Below are 20986 nucleotides of genomic sequence, written 5' to 3'. Positions count from 1 at the left end.
GTAGGGAGAGATGGTGCCTATAGTAACAGTGGGATAATAGTCTCTGGGAAGGGAGTGTGACTGTGGGATAGCAGGTATAGTAGGAAGAGATGGTGCCTATAGTAACAGTGGATATAGTCTCTGGGGAAGGGAGTGTGACTGTGGGATTAGCAGGTATAAGTAGGGAGAGATGGTGTCTATAGTAACAGTGGATAATAGTCTCTGGGAAGGGAGTGTGACTGTGGGATAGCAGGTATAGTAGGAAGAGATGGTGCCTATAGTAACAGTGGATAATAGTCTCTGGGAAGGGAGTGTGACTGTGGGATAGCAGGTATAGTAGGGAGAGATGGTGTCTATAGTAACAGTGGATAATAGTCTCTGGGAAGGGAGTGTGACTGTGGGATAGCAGGTATAGTAGGGAGAGATGGTGCCTATAGTAACAGTGGGATAATAGTCTCTGGGAAGGGAGTGTGACTGTGGGATAGCAGGTATAGTAGGAAGAGATGGTGCCTATAGTAACAGTGGATAATAGTCTCTGGGGAGGGAGTGTGACTGTGGGATAGCAGGTATAGTAGGGAGAGATGGTGTCTATAGTAACAGTGGATAATAGTCTCTGGGAAGGGAGTGTGACTGTGGGATAGCAGGTATAGTAGGGAGAGATGGTGTCTATAGTAACAGTGGATAATAGTCTCTGGGAAGGGAGTGTGACTGTGGGATAGCATGTATAGTAGGGAGAGATGTGTCTATAGTAACAGTGGATAATAGTCTCTGGGAAGGGAGTGTGACTGTGGGATAGCAGGTATAGTAGGGAGAGATGGTGCCTATAGTAACAGTGGATAATAGTCTCTGGGAAGGGAGTGTGACTGTGGGATAGCAGGTATAGTAGGGAGAGATGGTGTCTATAGTAACAGTGGATAATAGTCTCTGGGAAGGGAGTGTGACTGTGGGATAGCAGGTATAGTAGGGAGAGATGGTGCCTATAGTAACAGTGGATAATAGTCTCTGGGAAGGGAGTGTGACTGTGGGATAGCAGGTATAGTAGGGAGAGATGGTGTCTATAGTAACAGTGGATAATAGTCTCTGGGAAGGGAGTGTGACTGTGGGATAGCAGGTATAGTAGGGAGAGATGGTGTCTATAGTAACAGTGGATAATAGTCTCTGGGAAGGGAGTGTGACTGTGGGAATAGTTATAGGTCGGGGTGGTGACAGTATTACCCAAACCATGACCCATTGCAGTAGAAATCCACTGACAAGTAAAGATTGCTTTGAGGTTCTGCTAATGTCCAAGCTGAAGGGAGAGCTTGGGAAGTGCACATTTATATGGATAAAGTGGCCCCACCATCACTAAAAACGGTCCTATTTCTGATTGTTCTATTGTTCAGTTTTGCTCTCACTTAGATTTTTCTCCTTTGAAGACTTGGGTAAATTACGCACCTCTCTTTGCTTTGAGTTTATCAGTGAAGTCATTACATTATGAATATCATTAGTCACCACAATAAGCTTATTCAGTTGATAAGACCAAACCCGGTGACTAGTAGTAGGAAAAGTCACCACTATTTTTTTATCGTACTAATGAAGGTAGCTGGCATCTGAAATTGTCTTGTCTTAGATCATAACCTCTTCTAGTTGGAAACACTTCTTTTCCCCTTTAATAACTTTCTTAAAGCAACAGTAAAAGTCAAAGGTTCTTGTAACAAGGTATGAAAGGTATGAAATTGATATATATTTATCAATTGAGGGGGTGATACATCAAATTTCAATTCCGCTGATTCAAGCTTAAAAAACGTTATTGTTTTCCTATCACTGCTGAATATTAGCATACTCAGTTTCATGTATATGTTATTCTGTGTATATATATATACAGTATCAATGTCACAATGGATCTTTTCATATTAGAGCAACTTGGTTTTAAAGGGGTTGTTCACCTTTAAAATAACTTTTAGTATGATGCAGAGAGTGATATTCTGAGACAATTTACAATTGGTTTTAATTTTTTTTTATTATTTGAGTTATTTAGCTTTTTATTTAGCAGCCCTTCAGTTTGCAGTTTCAGCAATCTGGTTGCTAGGGTGCAAATTACCCTAGCAACCATGCATTGATTTGAATAAAATGCTGGAATATGAATAGGAGAGGCCTGAATAGAAAATGAGTAACAAAAAGTAGCAATAACAATACATTTGTAGCCTTACAGAATATTTGTTTTTTTAGATGGGGTCAGTGACCCCAATTTCAACACTGGAAACAGTAAAAAGAAGAAGGCAAATAATTTAAAAACTATAAAAAAACAAATAAAAACCAAGTTGCTTAGGAATGGACGTTCTATGACATACTAAAAGTTAACTGAAAGGTGAGCTGACCCTTTAAAGAAATACTGACACCAGAAATTATTATCTATCATAATATTGGCTTTGGATGCTACTTATAATTTTGCCATAAAGTATTTGCCCAATGCTTTTACATTACCTGTCTGACTCACTGTGTTTGTCTATGAGGGGGCTGCCATATTTGTGCAGCAGGAGTCCGTTAGAATTAGAAACTTTAGGGCCAGGGCACATGATCAGATTCGGGGAGATTAGTCGCCCGGTGACAAATCTCCTCTTCTTCAGGGCGACTAATATCCCGAACTGCCTCCTTCCGGCTAGAATGTAAATCGCTGACGGGATGGAGTGGTTTGTTTTCCGAAGTTGCCTCCTGAGGAAACTTCGGGCGACTTTGGAAAACTAAGTGCTTCGAGTGCCACCCCGCAGGCCATTTACATTCTAGCTGGCAGTTCGGGATATTAATCACCCCGAAAAAGAGGAGTTATGTCGCCGGGACGACAGAACGTGTGCCCTGACCCTTAACTGAGATGGAACAGTCAGGTTTAGAAACTTCAACTAACAATTACTTAAAAAACAAACCTTTCAGCAAAAAACAATCAGCATTAACTTTTAGGGGCACATTTACTATGGGTCGAATATCGAGGGTTAATTAACCCTCGATATTCGACCGTCGAAGTAAAATCCTTCGACTTCGAAGTCGAAGGATTTACCGCATTTCATTCGTTCGTTCGATCGATCGAAGGAAAAATCGTTCGATCGAATGATTAAATCCTTCGAATCGAATGGTTCGAACGATCGAATGATTTTCCTTCGATCCCAAATTGACAGGAAAGCCTATGGGGACCTTCCCCGTAGGCTAACATTGATGTTCGGTAGGTTTTAGTTGGCAAAGTAGGGGGTCAAAGTTTTTTTTAAAGAGACAGTACTTCGACTATCGAATGGGCGAATAGTCGAACGATTTTTAGTTCGAATCGAAGTCGTAGTCAAAGGTCGAAGTAGCCAATTCGATGGTCGAAGTAGCCAAAAAAAACGTTCGAAATTCAAAGTATTTTTTATTCTATTCATTCACTCGAGCTAAGTAAATATGCCCCTTAATGTACAGTCATATTTTAAGAAGTAGTTTTTTAGTGTCAGTATCACTTTAAGTTAACTGTTCCTTTAAAACAAATGCTCAGCCTGTTACAACGTTTGAGTCCTATTGATGCACTGAATCTAGGGTTTCACTTGGGGGTTCAGCTGTATACGTAGTACATGTTTCGTGCAGCCAGATCTTGTCGGTTGAATCAGGTTTTGGTTGAATTGAGAATGCAGGGGTTCTGGGCTCCCTATTCTATTTATTTGTCTTTGGGTCTCTGTACATTGCAGTGTTGCTAGTGGGGAGCCTCTGTATTAAACAGATACAGATATTCCTTGGGACACTGAAACCAGTGGTTGCTCTAAATCATTTTTGGAAAATGTCCCAAAGTGTCAGTGATTGGCAGGTCTATTTCCTAACTTGTTTTGGAAGATCTTCTGTATTTGACTTGCTGCCTCGGGCTCAGTCCATAATGGGGATTTCCAGCTCTGCCTGGTGACAGTCTAAGGCCTAGTGGATTCCTCGTTGTATACGACACAGTCTTACAGACACTTTCAACTTACAGAGCATTGGGCACCAGAAATACTAACCCAAAGAGTGGACATCCTCACCATAGAAAGTGAGAATTTTTCGTGGTTAAGGTTGTCTTCGCTTTTAGCAACGTGTGAAATTATAAAAACATTTCTCGACTTTTTTTATTTGATATATATATATTATATATATATATGCTCTAAGGGGTGTATCAGGTGTAATACATCATGCTCACAGAATTTTTGACTATAGAACAGATTCTCCATTCACACTGACAATGCAGCCACAAATCAGTCATAATGTGATTTTCGCACCTTGTGCAGCACTTTCATTTGGTGGCAACTGTATATGTTTTTTGGCTGTACCCAGGCCTTGACTGGCAGTCTGTGGGTTCTGCCAAATGCCAGAAGGGCTGCTGTAAGATGCCATAGACAGTCACTATTTAATGGGCGGTTGGGGAAGCTGTTTGGTCCTCTGTCTACTTGAAATGCCAGGGCCTATTTTGAATCTCAGTCAAGACATGACTGTACCTGTCTCAATGGATTTCAGATGTATATTTAGATATATATGTATATTCAATTGTCTTGTCCACATCCCTTTCCCCTGTGCCAAGGCTACACTAGAGGCCTATAGCCAGGTGCTTTACCCAGGGCATAGAGAAGAAGCAACTTCTATTAACTATACCCAGTAATACATACATACAGGGTTGCTGTACTTTGGTCTATTCTAGATCATTTACATAATTAGTGCATTATGTCATGAAAGATATACATGAAATAAAAACTGGGGAATGGTGGAGAATTTCCATGCTGCTCTGTAGGCACTCGGTGAGCTATGACTCCTGCTGATTGATGGGAATTTTGTGTGTTTGTTTTGTGTCATGTTCACACCCTCGAGTGTTTTCCATCCCACGGGTGGACTTGCCCTTAGGCTGTGCTCAAGGAATAGGTGAGTCCGACATTATTCTAGGAGAATATTTTCCATTTGTCTTTCTGTGTTACTTTATATTTAAGGTCACAGGGTTTATCCAAAACTCCCCTTTAAGTTTGTGTATGTTTATTACATATGATAGGGTGTGACTGTCTGAGATTGTCTTGTCATTATTTAAATATAATAGTTTTTGGAAGGAGTAGGGACTGTGGTTGTGGGATAGCAGGTATAGTAGGGAGAGATGTGTCTATAGTAACAGTGGATAATAGTCTCTGGGAAGGGAGTGTGACTGTGGGATAGCAGGTATAGTAGGGAGAGATGGTGTCTATGGTAACAGTGGATAATAGTCTCTGGGAAGGGAGTGTAACTGTGGGATAGCAGGTATAGTAGGGAGAGATGGTACCTATAGTAACAGTGGATAATAGTCTCTGGGAAGGGAGTGTAACTGTGGGATAGCAGGTATAGTAGGGAGAGATGGTACCTATAGTAACAGTGGATAATAGTCTCTGGGAAGGGAGTGTGACTGTGGGATAGCAGGTATAGTAGGGAGAGATGGTGTCTATAGTAACAGTGGATAATAGTCTCTGGGAAGGAAGTGTGACTGTGGGATAGCAGGTATAGTAGGGAGAGATGGTGCCTATAGTAACAGTGGATAATAGTCTCTGGGAAGGGAGTGTGACTGTGGGATAGCAGGTATAGTAGGGAGAGATGGTGCCTATAGTAACAGTGGGATAATAGTCTCTGGGAAGGGAGTGTGACTGTGGGATAGCAGGTATAGTAGGGAGAGATGGTGCCTATAGTAACAGTGGGATAATAGTCTCTGGGAAGGGAGTGTAACTGTGGGATAGCAGGTATAGTAGGGAGAGATGGTACCTATAGTAACAGTGGATAATAGTCTCTGGGAAGGGAGTGTGGCTGTAGGATAGCAGGTATAGTAGGGAGAGGTGGTGTCTATAGTAACAGTGGGATAATAGTCTCTGGGAAGGGAGTGTAACTGTGGGATAGCAGGTATAGTAGGGAGAGATGGTACCTATAGTAACAGTGGGATAATAGTCTCTGGGAAGGGAGTGTGACTGTGGGATAGCAGGTATAGTAGGGAGAGATGGTGCCTATAGTAACAGTGGATAATAGTCTCTGGGAAGGGAGTGTGACTGTGGGATAGCAGGTATAGTAGGGAGAGATGGTGCCTATAGTAACAGTGGATAATAATCTCTGGGAAGGGAGTGTGACTGTGGGATAGCGGGTATAGTAGGGAGAGATGGTGCCTATAGTAACAGTGGATAATAGTCTCTGGGAAGGGAGTGTGACTGTGGGATAGCAGGTATAGTAGGGAGAGATGGTGCCTATAGTAACAGTGGATAATAGTCTCTGGGAAGGGAGTGTGACTGTGGGATAGTGGGTATAGTAGGGAGAGATGGTGCCTATAGTAACAGTGGATAATAGTCTCTGGGAAGGGAGTGTGACTGTGGGATAGCGGGTATAGTAGGGAGAGATGGTGCCTATAGTAACAGTGGATAATAGTCTCTGGGAAGGGAGTGTGACTGTGGGATAGCAGGTATAGTAGGGAGAGATGGTGTCTATAGTAACAGTGGGATAATAGTCTCTGGGAAGGGAGTGTGACTGTGGGATAGCAGGTATAGTAGGGAGAGATGGTGCCTATAGTAACAGTGGATAATAGTCTCTGGGAAGGGAGTGTGACTGTGGGATAGCAGGTATAGTAGGGAGAGATGGTGCCTATAGTAAAAGTGGATAATAGTCTCTGGGAAGGGAGTGTGACTGTGGGATAGCAGGTATAGTAGGGAGAGATGGTGCCTATAGTAACAGTGGATAATAGTCTCTGGGAAGGGAGTGTGACTGTGGGATAGCAGGTATAGTAGGGAGAGATGGTGTCTATAGTAACAGTGGATAATAGTCTCTGGGAAGGAAGTGTGACTGTGGGATAGCAGGTATAGTAGGGAGAGATGGTGCCTATAGTAACAGTGGATAATAGTCTCTGGGAAGGGAGTGTGACTGTGGGATAGCAGGTATAGTAGGGAGAGATGGTGCCTATAGTAACAGTGGGATAATAGTCTCTGGAAGGGAGTGTGACTGTGGGATAGCAGGTATAGTAGGGAGAGATGGTGCCTATAGTAACAGTGGGATAATAGTCTCTGGGAAGGGAGTGTAACTGTGGGATAGCAGGTATAGTAGGGAGAGATGGTACCTATAGTAACAGTGGATAATAGTCTCTGGGAAGGGAGTGTGGCTGTAGGATAGCAGGTATAGTAGGGAGAGGTGGTGTCTATAGTAACAGTGGGATAATAGTCTCTGGGAAGGGAGTGTAACTGTGGGATAGCAGGTATAGTAGGGAGAGATGGTACCTATAGTAACAGTGGGATAATAGTCTCTGGGAAGGGAGTGTGACTGTGGGATAGCAGGTATAGTAGGGAGAGATGGTGCCTATAGTAACAGTGGATAATAGTCTCTGGGAAGGGAGTGTGACTGTGGGATAGCAGGTATAGTAGGGAGAGATGGTGCCTATAGTAACAGTGGATAATAATCTCTGGGAAGGGAGTGTGACTGTGGGATAGCGGGTATAGTAGGGAGAGATGGTGCCTATAGTAACAGTGGATAATAGTCTCTGGGAAGGGAGTGTGACTGTGGGATAGCAGGTATAGTAGGGAGAGATGGTGCCTATAGTAACAGTGGATAATAGTCTCTGGGAAGGGAGTGTGACTGTGGGATAGTGGGTATAGTAGGGAGAGATGGTGCCTATAGTAACAGTGGATAATAGTCTCTGGGAAGGGAGTGTGACTGTGGGATAGCGGGTATAGTAGGGAGAGATGGTGCCTATAGTAACAGTGGATAATAGTCTCTGGGAAGGGAGTGTGACTGTGGGATAGCAGGTATAGTAGGGAGAGATGGTGTCTATAGTAACAGTGGGATAATAGTCTCTGGGAAGGGAGTGTGACTGTGGGATAGCAGGTATAGTAGGGAGAGATGGTGCCTATAGTAACAGTGGATAATAGTCTCTGGGAAGGGAGTGTGACTGTGGGATAGCAGGTATAGTAGGGAGAGATGGTGCCTATAGTAAAAGTGGATAATAGTCTCTGGGAAGGGAGTGTGACTGTGGGATAGCAGGTATAGTAGGGAGAGATGGTGCCTATAGTAACAGTGGATAATAGTCTCTGGGAAGGGAGTGTGACTGTGGGATAGCAGGTATAGTAGGGAGAGATGGTGCAACTCAATCTGTGGTCAACACATTTAAATAGTCATGGAACATCTTTTTGACTTCTAGTAACCTTTTATGCTTATACTATACTATAGTATACAACAAGGCCATCAATCAGAATACAAAAGGGTGAGTTTGTGCCGGTACAATCCCGGGTTATGAGATTTTAATGGAATATTTATTAATCTATTTACTGGTCAATCTGAGTTGACAAATCAACAGAAGTTCATTGGCCGGGTGTATGCAGCCTGCAACTGTAAAGGACCTGAATTATATAAGAATGCAGTCTTTATGTCCTTACATTGCAGGTTTTATTGGCAAAGGTTTGTGAACTAAATATAGCAACCTGAATTTTCCCGGGCAGGACACAAAGCTTTCATGGGGATTGTTTTACTGTCTGAGTTAAGGTCACCATGATTTGCCTTTTTTGCATTCCTCTATAATTCTTTCAGGCAAGCACTGCTTTGTTGGGGAACAATTGGATTCTGATGCCAGTGATTCTCATATTGTTCCAATGGAGCTCAGCCTAACAATCCAGCAGCGATTTTATTTGCATTCATTTACTGGATGTTATCCCATCCCAGGCAGATATGTACTAGGAGAAACAGCTGTACAACATAATGATTGTTTTTTAAAGGGAGACATTTCAGGGTTTCAGTGGATGTAGAACTTTCAGAAATTGCATCAGAATGTATTTGATGGGTGGTTTATACTAAGGATAACTCAAGGGCTTCACCTTTAACACACTTTCCAGAGTAGCTTAAGGTTTATATCAAGAATTAGTTACCTTCAGGGCTCCACCTTTCACTCCAATCACCCCCCAACAGAGGAGTTTAAAGTTTATACCAGGAATAGGTTACCTTCAACGTTTAAATTTCCACTCCAACCAACCCCCTTGCCAGAGCAGCTCAAGGCTTATACCAAGAGTAGGTTACCGTCAGGGCTCCATCTTCCACTCCAATCACCCCCCTGAAAGAGGAGTTTAAGGTTTATACCAGGAATAGGTTACCTTCAAGGCTTAAACTTCCACTCCAACCAACCCCCTTGCCAGAGCAGCTAAAGGCTTATACCAAGAATAGGTTACATTCAGAGCTCCATCTTCCACTCTAGCCAAACCTCTTCCAAAAGGAGCTCAATGTTTATACCAGGAATAGGTTATCTTCAAGGCTTAAACTTCCACTCCAACCAACCCCTTTGCCAGAGCAGCTTAAGGCTTATACCCAGAATAGGTTACCTTCAGGGCTCCATCTTCCACTCCAACCAACCCCCTTCCAGAGGAGCTCAATGTTTATACCAGGAATAGGTTACCTCCAAGGCTTAAACTTCCACTCCAACCAACCCCCTTGCCAGAGAAGCTCAAGGCTTATACAAAGAATAAGTTACCTTCAGGGCTCCACCTTCCACTCCAACCACCTGCCTGCCAGAGGAGCTCAAGGTATATACCAGGAATTGAAACCTTCAGGATGCCACCTTTGACTCCAACCAACATTCTCCCGGAGCTGTTCAAGGTTTACACACGGGATAGGGAATTTTCAGGGCTCCACCTTTCATTTCAAACAATGATTTCCAACAAAGACTCAATGTGTTATTCCTTTGCTTTAAGTACTTTAGGACTCCACCTTTAACCAATGTTTCCCCTGCCTGACCAGCTTAAGGTTTATACCAAACACAGGTAACATTTACGGCCCCACCTTCCACATCAACCACCCTTCTGCCAGAGAAGCTCAAGGTTTACACCAGGCATAGGTAACTTGCAGGCCCCATCTTCCAGTATGGTCTAGTACCTATAGAACCAAACAAGATGTTTGCTTTGAAAGATGTGATCTGTAAACCCTGTCAGTTAAATGGTTGCTAATTGATTACAAGACCTGATGACATTTATATGGAATTAGCCAAATTAGAACATCAGATTCCAGCGAGTGGTGCTAGATAGCTACTTCTAATACTATAGATCATATATTGGATCCAGTTATGCTCCAATGGACATGAACTGGTTAGTCTGATTAAGCTATTAGATGCCTGTTCTTCTGTTGTCCTGTACCCTAGGGTGGTCTCCAAGGCCCTTTGCACCGGAGGGAGCTAGATGTAAAGAAGGGAGGGACCAAGGTTCCCATATCTTAGGCTGCACAAGGCTCTCAACATGGCAAGTGGCACCGCTTCTTTGGTTAAATATAAATGTTTATCAAGTGGAATTTATGGAGAGAGAGTTTTTGGCCACTTCCATGTTCCAAGTACATGTGGAGCTCTGCTACAGAACTGGATTTAAATCTGGAATTAAGGGTTCCGATTAAAAAGAAAGTGCCCAGGGGATTCCCTGGAATACTGCTAAGTGCTTCTCCCCCCCCCCGTCCTCCAGTTCTAGCCTGATGGATGATAGCATGGATAGTATTTTCTGGAACCTTGCAGTATCTGATGTTGGAGGCGTTTACCAGGGGAGTAAAAATAATGACTGTGTCATTAGACACCAGCCTAACTTTAGCAACCCTCTGCCGTGTGTACAATGTTTATTAGCTATAGTTTGTTAATGTCACGTGTTGCCCAATTACTCATCAACAAACGGACATCCAAGCAAATACCCATAATAACTGATTAGTTATGTTACCTTGTCTTGGCACTATATAAAATATAAAGATTCCATTTGCCTCTGTACCCACAAATGTCTTTGTTCTAAGGTGCAATTACCCTAGTAAGCTGTAAAGAATGTGAATAACAATAAGGTTCACAGTCAATCATTTACTGGGTTGCCAGGGTCAGTTGCTTAGAATAGCATCAATAAAGGGGCTAAAATGGGGAACTTCCCCTTTAAAAATGGCTGCATGCACAGTATATAAGCGTTAGAGTTTTGTTTTTATGATTCTTCATAACTAACTCTGTAAGGAATAATCTTTTAAGGCTGACTCTAGACAGTCCTGATAGCAACAGTCCAAAAGCTGTGGGTACTACAGGAACTACCATAAAAACCCAGAGAGGCCTCTTTCCTTTTAACAATTCTTTGGTGGCAGAATATTCTCAAGTAGCATGTCACAAATCTGAAGCTAAATGATTAATGTCTATTGTGGGGGAGTCATTGTAGTTCTGAAAATACTCTTCTAGCTGGAACCCTCTGCTGGTTGGCCAGTCTCAGCAGTGGCAATCTTTTTTGAATTCCACACTTGCTGGGTTTCAACACAGTTTCTGCTGCAAGGTGACTGCTGTAGGTCTTTATAGGGGATGGAGAACCGCAGCTATCTTTGGGTGGCATGTATGGTCTCATCCTAAGCCCTCCTGGGCTTTTATTTGCTGGGTCTCAACAATGTTTCTGCTGCAAGGTGGCTGCTGGAGGTCTCTGTAGGGGATGGAGACTCCCCCACTTTGGGTGGCAAGCATGGCCTCATCCTAAGCCCTCCTGGGCTTTTCTTTGCTGGGTCTCAACACAGCTTTTGCTGCAAGGTGGCTGCTGGAGGTCTCTGTAGGGGATAGAGACTCCCCCCTCTTTGGGTACCAAGCATGGTCTCATCAGAAGCCCTTCTTTCTTTGCTGGGTCTCAACACAGTTTCTACTGCAAGGTGGCTGCTGGGGGTCTTTGTAAAGGATGGAGCACCACCCCACGTTTTTGGGTGCCAGGTATGGTCTCCTCCTAAACTCTCCCGGACTAGCAGCAGTCAATTGTGGGCTTGGTATGTGGCATCAACATCGGACCAATGAGACTCTGGCCTATGCCCTATGCTCAAAGAATGTTGGAGGTTGGGGAACAATGTTGGGGGCCATCAAAAAAATGGCTGGTAAAATTCTGCTGGGGTGGCAAAGAGTTTATTTTGGTCAAGGCTTTTATTTAGCTTTATTATACTGTAACTCATGGTGCACTCTCTATCACTAGTCATAGTGACACAATGCTATGAGATATTTTAACAAATATATATTTTTTACCTTGTTTTATGTTGCAAATTGATTCCGGATGAGGCATCACAGTGAGATATATGTCCTGGGAATTGTACCCATTCGATTGAGCTGTAAATGCTGCTGTGTATGTTACAACAATTACGGCAATAATAATAAATCCTGATTTTAGTTTTCTACATCACACAAGATCCCAAAGGATAACCCTAGGCCTACAGATGCTCTTTCCCCCTGATCAGTTCCCTTGCGGATGAGCATCGGCAGTTTATCCTACAGATACAAGAATAGCCATGAGAGATGCCGGTACTTTAGTATCAAGGCCAGAAATATTCATTTGTTGGCCAGTTGAAAGCTGCCAGTGCTCCCCCTGGGTTTGTTTATTTAACGTAATACTCATCACTTCTGTTTGTCCTGCTGTTCATTCTGCTGGTGTCAGCAGCTACACTTTCTGCAAACACACGTCGGCTTGGCCACCCTCTCGCTGCCTTGCTGGAAACAGATGTTACGTGCTGTGGCTATTTCCTACTTAAAGGCACAAGAATATATATAATCTACTCAGGGACATAGTTTATTTATTATTACTTCCCTATATTTTATTGCAACGGGCAATAGGGAAGGGAAGAGATTTGGGTCAATCAGCACCCAGATGGCAAAGCTACGAGGATGAATATATCTCTATAACAGGTCACTATCCCCAGGAATATAGTTTGTTGGGTTCATCAACTCCATCATTTTAGGATGTGGCCAAACTCTCCATAAAAGAAATGGGGAAGCCAATTAGTATTTCTACATTACATTTATGACACATCTAGTACTGGTCACGTTTATTGGTTATGGGAGCAAAATATAGCTGGATAGTGTCTCATGAAAATATGTTTTCCTGCATAAAACATACTGGATCCCTCAGCAGAATGATTTCAAGGCCCCTATAAACTTTTGGAACATTTTTGACAAACATAGATTAAACCCGACTCCTCTATACCTCCTGGGTCACAGGGTCAGCTAATCCCCAGACCAGAGTATATAGGTATGGGATCTGTTATCTGGAAACCTGTTATCAGGGCCGGATTTACATAGTGAGCGCCCCTAGGCCCACTGCCGTTCGTCGTCCCTGTCCCCTCCCCTTTATTCATGCAAATTTTCATCATCTGGACCGGAGCAATGGGGATTGGTGCATGGGAAATTTGAAAAAATGATTGTATCCCAGTGTTTTTGAACCAATGTGGGTGTGGTTGGGCAGCATGCCGCCCCCCTAAAATCCTGCCACCCTAGGCCCGGGCCTAGGTGGCCTTTCCACAAATCCGGGCCTGCCTGTTATCCAGAAAGACTTAAATTACACGTCAATCTCCCATAGACTCCATTTTAATCAAATCGTTTTTCTCTATAATAATAAAACAGTAGTTTGTACTTGATCCCAACTAAGATATAATTTATGCTTATTGGAAGCAAAACACTAAAGTTGGGTTTCATTAATCCTTTTAGTAGATTTAAGGTATGAGGATCCAAATTATGGAAAGACCTGTTATCCAGAAAACCCCAGGTTCGGAGCATTCTGGATAATATACCTGTAATTGAAAATATCTGCCCAATAAAATTATTGGCTAGTTAGACATCTTGTGTGGGATCAGAGTTGGACTGGTGTATCTGGGGTCCACTGTGTACTGGACCTCTAGGGCTTGTCATTAACAGTCAACAACACCTCCACTGCATGTCCACAATACTGGTGGCAGGTAACTGGGGTGATCAGGGTCCACCTAGATTTTTCCCCAATATCCTAGTGGGCCAGTGGAACTCTGTGTGGGCCAGCAAGAAATTGGGAAAAAAACCTGGTGGACCCCTGGCCCTTGTGGATCCTGCTGACCGGTGAAAACCTGGGTGCTGCCTCTCCATGCGACAAGGCACCCGACAAGGTAAGCCCTGAGGAAGAGGAAGGCGGAAGATGATTGTGGCACCCAACTAGGTTGGGGGGCTCGGGATTGTATGGGGGCTCGGGTTGCCACCTGTCTGGTTTTTACCCAGACAGTTCGTTTTCTTGCCTGTCCGGATTTTCAAATTAGGAACTCCGGACAGGACATTGAAGTTAATAACATGGCGACCAGCTAATCGCTGATCGTCATCAGTTTCGCTCCCAACGTCACCAGCTCGCCCCCCCCTGATGTCACCAGCCCGGCCCAAACGTCATCCTCCCTTTCCCCTACCCGGATTCACCCAATTAAAATATGGCAACCCTAGTGGGGGCCTCTAAGATGATATTAGCTTACAGTGATCATTAGTGAGGTAACTACATAGCCATAGCAAAAATCACTTTAGCCCACCTAAACGTAGGAAATGATACATTTTCCATAAATGTAGAATAAAACTGTTTATCAGTCAGTGCCCTACTGGGCAAGTCCAAGCTTCTCCCAGTTCCTGTGCCGTGGACCTCATTCCCACAATGCAAGCTCACACTAATGGAGAAAAACCCACTTCTTTCCTCAACACCCTTTATCCAGAGTACAACCCTGCACTGCCTAAGAATGATTAATGCCCTGTATTGTCTAATACATATTCTGCATGAGTGCTGCGCATTGCTAAATCCTTCCTATTTATAGCTTTGCCGACTCTGTCCATTTGTAACCTTCTGCGAGTTGCTCCACACCCCTGACAGTGATTGCTGGATGGGTGGGTGGGGGGAGGCCTCGCTTTGCCTTGTGTGCCGACTGTTGATCCAGATGTGTCCACCGGCTCCGGATTGCAAAACTGCCCCGTTCCATCTGTTTCAGTGTCTCTTTGTACTTGAAGGTTCCAGGAACTGCTGCCCAACCACCTGAGGCTGATAAAGCTGTGGTCGGACTGAACCGCACTAATGTGTGCAGGAACCTATAGTTCTAGAAGGTGATAGCATTTAAATTCAGTTCATTGTACACTTACCCTTTATGTATACCAACATATTCTGCAGCGCTTTCCAGAGATCATAAAACATCAATCCCTGCCCCAGTGAGCTTACAATCTAAAGCCCTATCTCTCGCCCACATATTATGGACTTTATCAGGACGCCATGATTTTGGATTCCTTAGAAATGAAATGTTGTTCTTGGACTTTATGGGGCTAACACTATCCAAAATTCGTGTTGGTGTAAATTCGCTAGCGAAGTAGACTTACTCTTACTTTTTTTTTTTTTTTAAAGGTTATGTTTTATTTGCTTTTAATAAACATTACAAACAAGAAAAAATAAAAGTAATATATCCACAAACATGTGCATAGTTAAGACATGTGTCACTGGTCCATAATTATTTGCTTTCAATTGGTACAGCGTAGATTGAGGGTAAGTTAGCATCAGAAGACATTACAGATATAGTGTAAGTATATATATATTATCCGGTTGCATGATAAATTCTCAGTTGCACGCCCGGTCCCATTTCCCACCAAGAATCCATATCTTTTGAAATTTATCTGCGGTGCCTCTCGCTTCATGGGTAATCTTTATTTTGGGTATAGTTGAATCAACAAGGTTAATCCAGGAGTCCTTTGTGGGAGGGGTAGGTCCCATCCAGTGCATAATCACACATTTTTTAGCATAGAATAATAACGCTCTAAACCTTAATCTCGCACAGACAGTGGGTACAAGGTGTTCCACTACACCCAGGAGACACACAATGGGGGAGAGTATATTTGGGAATTCGAGTGTGTTCGCTAACGAGGCCATTACTTGCGACCAGTAAGTATTTATCACTGGGCAAGACCAGATCATGTGTAGAAAATTGGCTACTGGAGTTCCACATCTGGGGCAGGAGTCAGTGTCCGTCTTACCCATTGCCTTTAGTTTAAGCGGGGTGATATAGAGTTGATGAAACACCTTGTATTGAATCAGCCTATCCCTTATTGCTATTAAGCTTTTATACATAGTTCTGTTGCCTCGTCCCAGTCATCCTGGGTCAGCTCTGGAATGTTAGTCTTCCACCGTACCTGAGCTGTGTGGAAAGGAGGGGGGACACTGGCTAGCAGGTTTTTGTATAGCCTGGACACCAACTTAACTGTTTGTTCAGCTATGAGGGTTTCTTCAATTGTCATTGTGGCAAGGACAGGAGAAAGAGTACCAAACTGGGCCTTAAAAGTGTGTCGAATTTGGAAATATCGAAAAAGTGGGAGGGTCTGAGAGGTGCATTTGGCTTGTAGTTCAGTATGTGAAGGGAAGGTACTGTTTTGCAGAAGATCGCCCAGGTATTTAATGCCCTGCCTTGGCCAGAAGAGGAAGTCCTCTAGGTTACGGAAGTGAAGTAGGTTGGAGTTGCCCCATAATGGTAATAGTGGATTCAGCCGAATTGGTCCTTTCTTAAATATTTTCAATACTTGGGTCCAGGCTCTATGAGGAGTGGAGATGGTGGATGGCAGACTGCCGGCATCCGAGATTTTCCGATGGGGAAGATTTTTAAGTCCTTCCAGTGACCCTATTATATTTGCATGTAGCGCCATATTTGGGTTATATGGGTCCGGATGATACCACCAGTGCAGGTAATACACTTGGGCCGCTATGTAATACAACTGGAAGTTGGGTAAGGCGAGTCCACCATCCTCCCTCTCTGCTGTCAATTTCTCCCAGGCAATTCTCGGTACCTTGCGGTTCCATATAAAGGGAAGTATCAATTGGTTGATTTTTTTAAATACTGATTTGGGAATGTATACGGGGGCATTATGGAGGTGGTATAGAAATTTCGGTAGATAGATCATCTTGATCAGGTTTATTCTCCCCCACAAAGATTGGGGGAGATTAGCCCAGCCCAGTAGATCAGATTCAAGTTTTGAAATTATGGGATCAAGGTTCTCTTGTATGTAGTTTGATAGATTTGTTTGTATGTGGAGGCCAAGGTATTTAAATTTCTGGACCCACTTAAGGGGAGCATTGGGGGGGAGATCGTTAGGGGGGTCCTGATTGTCAATTGGGAAGAGAATGGATTTATCCCAGTTTATTTTGAGGCCAGAGAAACCTCCAAATTGCTCTACTACTTTGAGCAGCGATGCTAGCGAGTTCTGGGTGTCTGCCAAGTAGATCAAAAGATCGTCTGCGTACAGGGAGATCTTTTCAGTAAGTGGGCCAAGTTTGAGACCTACAATTTGTTCAGATTCGCGTATGGCTATGGCTAAAGGTTCTATGGCTAAGGCAAAGAGAAATGGGGATAACGGGCATCCCTGTCGCGTACCTCTTTCCAGTAGGAATGGATCTGATATCATGCCGTTAACCCTGACCCGTGCAGTTGGTCTATAATAAAGCATCTGTATCCATTTAATGAATTGGTCACCCAGGTTAAACCTGCGAAGGGTCTCCCATAGGTAGGGCCATTCGAAGTCGAAGGCCTTAGCTGAGTCTAGGGAGGCTATTGCTCTTGTCCCCACATTGGCATGTTGCGTTTCAATGTTAGTATACAATCTCCAAATGTTAATATTTGTGGCCCTACCTGGCATAAATCCCGATTGATCGGGATGAATCAGGTCTATTATATAGCGTTGGAGTCTTGTGGCCAAGATTTTGGCGAGAATTTTGGCATCAGTGTTTATAAGGGAGATTGGCCGATATGAAGTGCACTGGTCAGGGTCTTTACCGGATTTAGGGACCACAACTATAAGTGCTTCACTAAATGAAGGGGGCAGGGAGCCAAGATCAAAGGAGGCGTGAAGGGTAGCCAGCAACTGGGGAGCCAGCTGTTCTGAGAGGGCCTTGTACCAGTTGGAGGGAAGACCGTCTATGCCCGGTGTTTTGTTTGTCGGGAGGGAGGCAATGGCTTCTTTTACTTCTTCTATTGTAATAGGTCAATTTAGGTTGTCCTTGTCATAGGAATGTAGGGTTGGGATCGAGATGTTGTCTAGGAAGGGTAGGTGGGTAGTGCTGGATTGGGACACTGTGGATCTGTACAGCCCATGATAGACTTACTCTTACTTACTTACGCCAGGCGAAGTTGTGCTCTGGCGAAGGGACGTAACTACGCTAATTCACTAGGTTGCAGATTTTCGTGAACTACCTCTTGCGCCAGACTTTACTTCGCCACCTCAGACCAGGCGAAGTGCAATAGAGTAGATAGGGATTGGTCCAAAAAAAGTCCCCAAAAAACGCTGGCGTCTTTTACTTTTTATAGGGTTATATGCTGAAAAAGATCGAAATTATTTTTAGGGTACCCTCTTTTCCCCCTACATTTTGTAAAATATGGCACCTAAACTATTCTGTGGGCACATGTGTAGAGCATTAGAACACATTTATTAAGGTTCCCTGGCCTTGTGAAGTGTAATGTACAGTAACGTAACTAGAGGGGGCGGGCCCTGGTGTGTGACGCACAGCTGGGCCCCTGCCCCCCCTCCGTACGGCCTGCATTTCAGTGGCGCGTGGGCTGCCGGGGGGCCCTGGCCCGCTCAAACCCCCTGCTCCCCCGGTAGTTCTGCCACTGGTAATGTATTTGTTACTGCATATACGGCCATTGTACTTTAACTGCACGCCGTATGCAAAATTGCCATCGCTAGCGTAACTTCGAACCGCTGATAGTAATATCGCTAGTGTAACTTTGCAAATGATCAGTAACTTGTGCTCACTTTCGGATCTTCGTGAATTTGCGCAGTCCTGGCGAATCTACGCCTGGCGAAGTGCGGCAATGCCAACGTTAGCGCAACTTTGGAGGTAAGTAAATTTGCCCCTATGTGCACTAGGGTGAGTTGCCTACATATTGCATTTCATTGCTGTGAGACAGAAGAACCGGGAAAGTGTAAGTGAATAGGTTACACAATTAATGTCTCTATAATTAGCCTGTCCTGAGGCAAGACGGCTCCTCCTGCTTCTATAGATACATGAAAACAGTATTCTATGAACCCAATAAACTGCATCATTGTATGATTCTTTTTAAGGGAATAGAAATGGGTATCTTTCATACGTATGTATAAATATATAGATTAGGCCTGCTCTGTGCACACACCAAGCTGGACCATCACTTGGATGACCCCTACCGACCCTCCCTCCCGACTCCCTTCCCGCCCATCCCTAATAGGGAGCTCTAATAAACGGGCTATTTTTAAAGATAATATTCATTTTTAGAACCATGTTAAAGCAACACCATATATGACTTATAATTGCCTACCAAATTAGGGTTTTTTCATTTATCCTATATGTCTCGTTTAAATAAACCCAATAGGCTGGTTTTGCTTCCAATAAGGATTAATTATATCTTTGTTGGGATCAAGTACACAGAAAAACGAAAATATATTTTTAAAAATTTGGATTATCTGGATAAAATGGAGTCTATGGTCTTTCCGTAATTCAGAGCTTTCTGGATAACGGGTTTCCGGATACGGATCTTGTACGACTATCTGAATCTTAACTCCCCTTCCGAAGTCTATTCATGTGGGTCCCTCCTTCCTGGAATTTATTATCATGCCTCTTTCATTAACTCCTGAAGTCCTTAGTTAAATGAAATGTTAATTCATTAAGGATCACATGTCTGCCAAGAACTGATTAGCTTTTATTACATCATGTGATTTCTTCAAACACGACGGCACTGGGCTTCTGTAATTAGCGTGGCCCTAATTGGGATTCCCCCTTGTGAGACGGGGAGTGCGGCAGAACATGAGCTTTATGGTGTTTCCAGTGGAAAATCTCCTTTATTTAGCAGCAGTCACATGTTCTCACTGAAGAGCTCTGAATTGAAAGAGGAAATGTCATTTAGGGGAAAACAAGACTTTTAAAGTGTCCCACACCTTATCAGCTTTATAGCCTTACCCCAGCCTTCCAGCTGTTATTGAACTACAACTCCCAGCATCCCTGGGGATGTCCAGACCTGATGGTGGGTTAGTTTATACTGTATATATAAATATAAAGGGGTAGACTTTTAGTAACTTATAGAATGGCTAATTCTAAACAATTTTCAACTGGCTTTCGTTATATGTAGTTTTTGAATTATTTTCCTTCTTCTTCTGACTCTTTCAAATGGGGGGTCACTGACCCCATTTTAAAAAACAAATGCTCTGTCGGGCTACACGTTTATTGTTATTGCTACTTTTTATTTCCTCATCTTTCTATTCAGGCCTCTCCTATTCATATTCCAGTCTCATACTTAAATCAGTGCATGGTTGCTAGGGGAATTTGGACCCTAGCAACCACATTGCTGAAACTGCAAACTGGAGAGCTGCTGAATAAAAAGCTAAATAACTCAAACCACAAATAATAAAAAAAATAAAAACCAATTGCAAATTGTCTCGGAATATCACTCTCAACATAATACTAAAAGTTAATTTAAAGACGAACAGCCCCTTTAAGTAGGATGTATTTAAAGGAACAGTAACATCAAAAAATAAAAGTGATTTAAAGTAATAAATATATAATGCAGTGTTGCCCTGCACTTGTAAAACTACTATAGTTTATATAAAAAAGCTGCTGTGTAGCCAGAGGGCAGCCATTCAAATGAGAAAAGGCTCAGGTTACACAGCAGATAAACTCTGTAGGACATAATGGTGTTATCTGTTATCCACTATTTAACCTGTGCCATATAGACTTTTTTTCAATTTTAACTATTGCTACACAGCAGCTTGTTTAGATGAACTATACTAGTGCTTCTGAAACAAACACAGCAGTTTTACCAGTACAGGGCAACACTACAATATATTTCCCTTACCGTATATACTCGTGTATAAGCCGACCCGTGTATAAGCCAAGGTACCTACCGTATATACTCGTGTATAAGCCGAGTTTTTCAGCACCCAAAATGTGCTGAAAAAATTGACCTCGGCTTATACGCGGGTAACCTCTTTTAGATGAAATACGGTAGAAGGCAGAAGACAGCTGAAGAACAGAGAGACACGAATGGCTAACCGTAACCTGAAGCAAGTTCGCATCGAAAAGAACAATGGCGGAGGCCAAATGGTGTCGCCGCCTCAGCAGCAGATGTTTCCGCCCGGCAAAGGCAACAAGCGCACTTTTGAGGTGTCCGCGGGGGACCCGTCTCTGATGCCTCCCAAGATGGAGGATGTTGAGGAGGAAAGAGGAGGGGGGAGCTTTCTGAAGCCCAGCGTGAAGAGCTACACGCAGCGCTGCCGTCTCTTTGTGGCGAACCT

Source organism: Xenopus laevis, chromosome 4L (assembly GCF_017654675.1).
Source record: "Xenopus laevis strain J_2021 chromosome 4L, Xenopus_laevis_v10.1, whole genome shotgun sequence".
Classification (NCBI taxonomy): Eukaryota; Metazoa; Chordata; class Amphibia; order Anura; family Pipidae; genus Xenopus; species Xenopus laevis.
Note: the sequence above shows the minus strand (reverse complement) of the source record.